Below are 9162 nucleotides of genomic sequence, written 5' to 3'. Positions count from 1 at the left end.
TCTGCAGAGAGTAGTGCGCTCAGCTGAACGTACTATAAGAACTCAACTCCCTGCTCTACAAGATATCTATTCCAGAAGAGTACTCCTAAGAGCCCAAAAGATTATGAAGGACTCTTCTCATCCTAACAATGGATTATTCCTACCGCTGAAATCAAGAAGACGCCTATGTAGTCACAAAGCCAGAACTGAGAGACTCAGGAGAAGTTTTTATCCCCAGGCCATCCGAACTCTGAACTCACACTATACTGACTTTGCACACATTCACTCCTCAGCACTCTCAAACATTTCCCAACTCTGAACTCACACTATACTGACTTTGCACTCATTCACTACTCAGCACTCATGACCCCACCTACACACTACACACACACACACACACACACACACACAGTCACTGCTCCACTCCCCTCCCGCCCACACACACATCTTCACTGTCATCACTCACATACATCATACATACAGTACTCTGCTTGCAATAGTAAGTCCCTGCCCCCCCATACATACACAGCACATTGTCTCATGAGGAAGCTTCCCCAACACACATCCCCACACTGCCCTCTCTTCCCCACATACACAGCACACTATCCCATCTCCCCACTATGTCATCTCCCCCAACACACACACCAAGACCCCTGGCAGTTGGGTTTAGCCCTTGAGCCGTGGATCTGCCCAAGGTTTCTTCCTTGGTAAGGGAGTTTTTCCTTGCCCCTGTTGCTCTTGGGTGCTCCTTGTTGGTGCCCCCCACCCAATCCCAATCCTCCCCCACCTTTTCTATGCAGCCCTTGCCACTTAATCTACTAAACCCCTCTTCTACTGCACTCTTTACCCCCCATTAATGCACAAATAGGCTGACACCAGACATAATATCACTGCATTTCTTACTTCCAGTAACTATATGCATGTGACAATAAAATTCCTTGTATCCTTGTATCCAAAAAAGCGCTAACTATTGATAGATTTTTTGTCGTTATTAGGTTTGCGAACGAGCATGTTTATTCTGTTGATTCTGTTCATGGGGCGAGTGTGAGTGACTGTATTCTTGTGCGACACTGTGTTTAACGAAGACGAGCTCCAGCCCCGGCCGTGAACCAGCTTTACACCGAAGGGAGCTCTCGATTCCTGGGGCTGTTGATCTGCTGAGCTCGGCAGCGAGAGAGCTATGAATATTACCGACACACGTAAAAGAATGATCTGCGCATGCGTTGGCGACTCTGGTAGTAGGTGTGGCCCACTGTTTCACTGACTAATCAGAAAACCATGTGATTGTTCTCATCCAATCGTCAAATATTGCCAATTTCAAACCATTTTCTGTCAGCACCATATATAGTCAGATCTTTGAGACGATGCACTCACTCAGATTGATTTTCATGTTGGTTGTCGACGTCTCTTCAAGTCTTTTCCCGGCTGAAGACGATTTTCTCTTGGAAGTTTTTTTAAAGGCTTTTATTTCACTCTTCACTGCTGAAAGTAGGTCAGCTCTTTTGCTGCTAATTTTTTCACTGCTAGCAATCCTCGTGGTTGTCTCCTCATAAGTCTTTAGCCCATGAAAACGATATTTTCTCTTGACAAACGATTGAATTTTTGAATTTTTTTTAATCACTTTTTTTTTGTAAAACAACTAGACTATAATCCTGAAAAAAACGTTTTTTTTCGTCTTGTTGGTCAGCTCTTTCCCTGCTCAAATTTCTAATTTTTTACTGCTAGCAATCCCTGTGATTGTCTCCTCTCAAGTCTTACGCCTTTACTTTTTACGTTTTCATGTCAAACTAAGCAAAAAAAAACATTTAAAAAAAAAACCTTACGTGGTCTTGTCAGTTAGCTTCTTTGCTGCTTTAACTTAATTTTTCACTGCTAGCAATCACGTGTAGTAGGTTTCGCTGCTCAAACTTAAAAAACGTGTAATTTTCACTGCAGTCCACGTGGGGTAGGTCGTAGTTGTCTCATAAGTCGGCTCTCTTGCTTCTCAAATCTCTAACACTTCCTCATTTTTCACTGCTAGCTATCATGGCCTAGGGTAACCAGACAGTGATAGAGGACGGAGGCGTGAAATGCTAACACAATATGAAATGCTAAAACAATAATGAGGGTTTATTGTATAAACCGACGAAAATGGACGATATAACAAACACTAGACTAATGTATAAGCAGGTAGTAGTCAGTTCTCAGTAGTGTGATGCGGGTGTGTGTTGGGTGTAGGAAATGTAGCGTATGCATGTTGCGTGTTACATCAAAGTAAATATAAAGTAAATAGAGCAGCAGAAGTCGGCACAGCAAGCAGCAAGGCGCAAAGCGACAGAACAGCGGGACCGAGAACCAGAAGTAGGCCGCGATCTAGGCGACCCCGCCCACTTCATCAGTCCTAATTGGGGAGACACATGCAGACCATTACAGACAAGGCCTGGCGGCCGTCACATCCCCTAAACATTTACCCCCCTACTAATCTACCCTATTTTCTGACTGCATCCGAGAGCCGGGGATTAGCAGAAATCTGCCCACCAATACCGCTGGCGTTCCAGCCATCCCGACTAAAGTCAATTCAGCTTTCTTTCCACGGCAGTGACCACCAGCCCAGACGCAGTCGCTGGAACCTAAACCCATACGCCGGCGCGTTCTAATTGGGGAATAACATTGCTATTAAATTATCTTGTTACCCAGGAACACCAACACCTCGCCAGCCCCCGAAACAAAGCAAACGATGTATCTACAAACACACCCACACGTTAAGTAAGCTACTGAACAGCTATCGGAGACCACCAATGATCACATTAGCCTTATTGCGTCCGATAATTATATTTTACCATTTTTGCTCAACCCACAGTTTACTAACTAATTACACACAAACTTATATGCACACCTCTCGCCCTCCCCAAAAAGATTGATGATATCGGCTCAGTTACAACGTAAGCAACGTAAACACTCACCGGAGTTACTCATGTGATGCGTACCATTCATTCATAAAAATGGAGTGGCGGAAAACAAACAAATAGACGAAAAACACGGATTTTATTTTGACGAGCCCCCACACCATCATGGCCTAGGGCAACCAGACTGATAGAGGACGGAGGCGTGAAATGCTTTAACAATAACGAGGGTTTATTTTATAAACCGACGAAAATGGACGATATAACAAACACTAGACTAATGTATAAGCAGGTTGTAGTCAGTTCTCAGTTGTGGTCAGTTGGGTGTAGGAAATGTAGCGGTTGCATATTACATCAAAGTAAAATGCAGCGTAGCCGCAAAAGTAGCAAGGCGCGACAGAACAGCTGCATGTTCGCGATATTACATCAAAGTCCTAATAGACACATGCAGTACAGACAAGGCCTGGCACAGCAAGCATCTTTCCCACGTATTCCTTCCCTTTTTGGTTTATTAAAGTGCTAACTTTGTACTTATTGTACACTGCCAGATGATGAGCCACAGATTAGGAATATTAGGCCACAAGTTATCATTAGAATTTAATTTCATCTTAAAGATATTTCACCCCCTCGAGTCTGCCAGTGAACCTCACAACTCTTGCTGTGCAGTTTAACATAGATGGCCTTCCCCTCTTTAAAAGTTTGAAGCTGCAATTCTGGCCCATACTTGGACTACTCAAGTGTGATTACACCAAGTCCCCATTTGTTATTGCTTGTTTTTGTGGTATAAGCAAGCCAAATATTTTTGAGTACTTGAAGCATTTTGTGGAAGAACTTGGTGATACACTGGCTAATGGCATTGTTCATAATGGTAAGCGACTCAGTGTGGTAGTTGACTCGGTTATTTGTGATGCTCCAGCCAGAGCATTCGTTAAGAACATAAAATCACACAACGGATACTCTGGATGTGACAAGTGTGACCAAGAAGGTGTCTGGAGGAATAAAATGACTTTTCCAGAGACAAACGTCAGGCTCAGGACAGACTATAGTTTTTCACACATGATTGATGAGGAGCATCACTTGAGGCAAACACTTGGGCCTTTAACAGGGTTGGTGAAGATGGTCTCTATGTTCCCGCTAGATCAGGGGTCTCAAACACCCGGCCCGCGACGTATGTCAAAATAATAATGTAATCCGGCCCTTGAGACCCAGCCTTGAGATTTTTAATTGCGACAAACAACGATACTGATTAAAGTAGACGATAGTTCCAAGTACGGTGACAAATCTCATTTGTAGCCTACTCTGCTCCACTATGTGCTAGACATCCAGAGCTTGATTCAAACCCAAAATCTGCCAAAGTTTTCAGGAAATTCTTGTATTACCGAGAAACATAAAGACGTGCATTTGTAATGACGCAGGCGATGCAGGCCATAGTTTTTGCACAAATTGAAGCAGAAATAGGCCTACACCTAATGTTGAAAACGTTCCGTGTGATGAAGTCTTAGGTAGGCTATGTTATTCACCTATTTTGATTTTGAAGGAGAATATCCTTTTGGAGATTATGATCGTCGCCTATTGAGAGTGATAGTCACAGTGCGCCTGTGAATGGAGGTCGTCTTTGCGTGTATCTGACAGTGTCCACTAAGCATACCATGCTTATTTCGACCCTCTGCCCAACATAGCTTGGAGGTTGCAGTGGTAATCGTTGATGAAAGTGTCCGTAATGGGCGTGGTACAGACAGCAGGGCTAGTAGAAATAGGGCTCTAAACTACAAAGTCACCCGCAATATGATGCACGAACTTCTGCTCAGATTACCCATGATAGGAACTGATTTGACCAGAATACTTTATTGTAGGCCTTGTGGTTTAGTAATACATCACTAAACCATATCCATCTTAGGTGTTGGTATACATCTTAGGTGTTTTCCTGTTCATTTGTTATGTGGGTAATATGAAAAAAAGGAAAGTAAACCTGCTCAAATATGTTCATCCAGTATTTACTGAAAGGTGCATCATTTGAGGTGCTTGCCATCCAGTGATGGGTACATTTACCCCTTCATAAACTTTTGTTTATACTCAAAGATTTTTACATTTACAGTAGGACTTTATCTCTGACCACTTTCAAGCCATGGCCTTTTGAAATTTTGATATAAAAATCCAATGCTGTTGCTTTCTTAACCCTGACGCCTAGTTTGCCAGGTTTAAAAAAAGTTATGAGAGGAAAATATTTTTATTTGGTGTGAAACACACACATACCCGTTTTTATGCTTTTGTTTGTTTTATAATTTGTATTAATATTTATTTTATCATTATTTTATTTATAAGCTAAGGTTGCTAGCACAGGTGTCTAAAACTAGATAAAAAACACTTGCACTTTCTGTTTGCAGTTTTGTGTGGTATTTGAAAAAAAAGAACATTGCATTTTCAGAAATAGCCGGCCCTCCAATCAGATGACGTTGGCAGAAGTGGCCCCCAGCTCATTTGAGTTTGAGACCCCTGCGCTAGATTATATGCACCTCTGTTGCCGGGGTAACACGGAAACTATTAATTAAGTGGGTAAAGGGCAAAAGTCTAACCACTAGGCTTCCCAGATAGCAAAATGTATTTGGCCCAGATCCGGCCCAGATCCACCTTCAGATCTGGGCCGGATTCGCAAAACGGACCTGGGCCGGTGTCTTTTGGCACAACGGGCCAATACCGTTCCGCATCCGTTTTCATGATCTGGCCCAACTCTGGGGCGGCTCTGAACCGGATGTGTTTTTATTTGGCGGATCGGGCCAAATGTGCAATTATCGTCATGATCTGGGCCAGATAAGTGTTCGATAGTGGCGATTGCGGCCCTTATTTGGGCCAAATGTGCACTTTATCATAATGATCTGGGCCAGATGAGTGTTCGATAGTGGCGATTGCGGCCCTTATTTGGGCCAAATGCGGACCAGCTCATTTTACGTCTGGCACCCATTTGTACTATATAGTCAATGTCACTACCAAATCAAGGAGTTACAGTATTTGTTCAGAATTTCAAGCTTTAAAAAAAGTTAAGATTGTCAAATGTATAAAAGGATTACTAATAAAGCTTTTAAACAGTAACATCCAATACCCCTAGTTGAACACAGTAGCCAGTAGTTTGATCATGTATATTGACTGTTAAATTATCAACATCTTGGAATAAATTATCTAAAAATCAAAACCTTGTACTAATGTATTTCAGAAAAGAAGCACAAATTCAAAATTTTACTTGTTTATTAAATTTCATTTATCACACACACTTTATCTCTCAATTTATTACACACACATATGTAGCATGCACTGGGTGGTGGGTGGATCTTGTCCTTACTGCCCCTGTTGAGACAAGAAAGGCAAATCAGCACACATGACAATCCTTGGCTAATGCTTCCTGTACAAAAATGACATTACTCAACCTTATCAAGATAGTTAATGATTTGAGTTGAATTTGAGAATGAATGATTTGTGATGCAGTGTGTAATGCTTCCACTAGATTGGAATGTAAAAATCTTGTTCGAGAAAGATGACAAGTCTTAGTCTTGGAACAAGAAAATTTGAAAAAATGTGAAAATGGAGGGTACAAATTAGAAGACAAAGTGGAATGTCTATTTCATCCCTGTTCAAACAATTTAAGCAAAAAAAAACAGCTGCTCCACATTCAGCTTTTAGAGAGACAGTTATCTTTGATTATGAGTGCATCACCGGGACTCAAATTTCCAAATGACGATTGTCCGTCATACCTAACGAGAATTTTAATCCTGATAACACCTTTATGTAATATATTTTGGTTTTGAGTTTTAAATGTCAGAAACATAGGCTAAACAGTGCTACAAGACTTACACTTACCTTACTGAAAGGCAGGATTGCAGACAGGGCACGCCGAATTCACGCCAGTCACGCCACCTCAACGCCTCGGTCCTGGGGCTGAAGACAGACATTTTATTAAATATCTTTTATTTTATATCCTTTGTATTTTTCTGAATGACTGATATTTATGACAGCACACTTTATGCAGATTAGCCTATAGCCTAGGCCTACTATTTTTTATTACAACTCTACCTCTTTAATTCAGCTGTCTGGTTGAAGCCTGGAAATGTTGTAAACAAAGTAGCATAGTTGGCTAGTTTAGCCTATCATAGTCTACTGATTGGACTGTTCAGTTTCCCCATGTGTGTTGAAGTTTCAAGATAATACTTGTTCTCCTTGGGACAGGCCCTTTTGGGAAACGTTGGTATTGAGATGATCAGTCAACTTCAATGCAAGAGTTTTAAACAAATATGTGCAGTAATGATAGCTAATGATGCTAAAGCGGATTTAATAGTAATTTAGCTAGTCGCCTTCTATCGTCCCTTGCTTTCCGCGATTGTAATGTTTTATTTTTTATTTAAGTCGCTGTTCATTGAGCAGGAGAGGGAGGGAGCGCGAGAGAGAACGGGGCAAGGAGAGGGGGTTTACTTATATACTGTTTGGTAAAGTTGCACACATAGTCTACAATGAAAGCAAGGAGAGGTATGAAATTATTATTTATTTATTTGTTTTTGGACAACGAGACTACCGATAAGTAAAGCAGGAGATGTGGGTTGCTTTTTGGCCCGTAAGCTGCAAAGCAGTGCGTGAAACACTAGAAAGGGTGTGTCGCGATTCTGCCTTTTCACAATCGACACAGTATCGTGGATATGAATGTCGCGATTTCGGGCTCTTCGAATCGTTATCGTTACAGCCCTACTGATAACACCTTTATGTAATATATTTTGGTTTTGAGGAAATATAAGAAACATAGGCTAAACAGTGTTACAAGACTTACACTTACCTTACTGAAAGGCAGGATTACAGACAGGGCACGCCAATTCACGCCACCTCAACGCCGTCCTGGGGCTGAAAAAGACGGCATGATTCATTCGATACTTGGATACCCGGCCTGACAGTATAAAATCATTATTTTTTAACATACTAACACATATCTCACAACATAAATAACTCGCCAACATCCCAATTCGTTCCATTGTTAGGGACCTGAAACCGTCTATACGGCTCTGTAAATTTTCATGGTGGAATACGCCAATAAGTCGACTAATCGCTGCAGCACTACAAAGAATCTGTCACTGTTTATGTTATAACTAGATTGTAACTCTGTAAAGTGTGTTTTCCATTGCTGCTGCTTCAGTTTTCTCAACCACGATACCAATGAGTTTGAAAATGCTCCCTCCGCTATGTAGTCAAGATGGCTGCGCTGAGGGCTAAAGATTCTAGAGTGAAGCATGTATCCAGCGTTCCACGCTCAGCTTTTAGAGAGACCGTTATCTTTGATTACGAAAAATTCACCGGGATTCGAATTTCAAAATGGCGATTGTCCGTCATACAAACGAGAATTTTAATCCCTGATAACACCTTTATGTAATATATTTTGGTTTTGAATTTTAAATGTCAGAAACATAGGCTAAACAGTGCTACAAGACTTATCACTTACCTTACTGAAAGGGAGGATTACAGACAGGGTTACGCCAGTCACGCCACCTGAACGCCTCAGTCCTGGGGCTGAAGAGACGGGGCGGAGGGAGAAGGCATGATTCATTTGATACTTGGATACACCCTAGACTGCTAACTGTATAAAATCATTATTTTAACATACAAACACATATCTCACTACATAGAACACATCTCAATTATTTTCTGGCTTACAGAGGATGCGGTAGCGGTTATGAATCAGGCTAGCATGCTAGCCTGGAATTGTGAGTTAAAAATCTCAGCCTAAGTTGCTCTAAGGGAGACTAGCCCTGAAGTAACAAGTAAATTGACCAAATTAAGTCGCTTGGATAAAAAGCGTTGCTAAATTAATTTGTACATGGATAAAATTAACATTTCATTAACCCTTGCTTACCCCAAAAGCTAACGTTAGCTAATTGTCCAAGACCAGTTTAAAGTAGGCGTAAGCGTCAAAGGATCCATTAACATTATATGAAAGCAAAAATAATGTATTTCATTCTAATATAGTTGAAGCAAATAGGCTTACCTGAAACAAATCAAACGAACTCTTCTTTTCACTAGCTCTAGTGTTCACCAACCCTCCGTTAACGTCTAACTCAGCTCTGGCGGTAAGGCAGTCGGCGAAATCATTAGAACTAAAAAATTCGACGGCTGGTCAGATCAGTTGTGACTGTGCTTCCCGCCCCCTGGTGTCTGATCCGGGTCAATGTCTCCATCACGACAGTAAAACAGAGGTGACAGTTACACGGATTTGCCAGTTTGAAGGCGGAGTCAGTCCGGAGTGTACTGCTATCTGGGTTCCATCCAGAACGGT

At 41.6% G+C, this 9162-nt stretch overlaps 1 long non-coding RNA gene across 2 annotated transcripts; it reads right to left on the bottom strand.

Annotated features, from left to right (window-relative positions):
* Nucleotides 1–6122: 6122 nt before the first annotated feature.
* LOC125294103 lies at nucleotides 6123–8925 on the bottom strand. 2 transcript variants are annotated; one of them, XR_007193489.1, is made up of 3 exons: nucleotides 8875–8925; nucleotides 6711–6788; nucleotides 6123–6200 (listed from the first exon to the last, which is right to left on the bottom strand). It is a non-coding gene; the product is annotated as an uncharacterized LOC125294103 (long non-coding RNA). The 2 variants fall into 2 exon arrangements; XR_007193490.1 differs by lacking the exon at nucleotides 8875–8925 and adding an exon at nucleotides 7675–7707 and having other exon boundaries at nucleotides 6711–6782.
* Nucleotides 8926–9162: the final 237 nt, after the last annotated feature.

Source organism: Alosa alosa, chromosome 5 (assembly GCF_017589495.1).
Source record: "Alosa alosa isolate M-15738 ecotype Scorff River chromosome 5, AALO_Geno_1.1, whole genome shotgun sequence".
NCBI classification, from domain to species: Eukaryota; Metazoa; Chordata; class Actinopteri; order Clupeiformes; family Clupeidae; genus Alosa; species Alosa alosa.
This window is presented reverse-complemented; position numbering and strand designations above follow the sequence as displayed.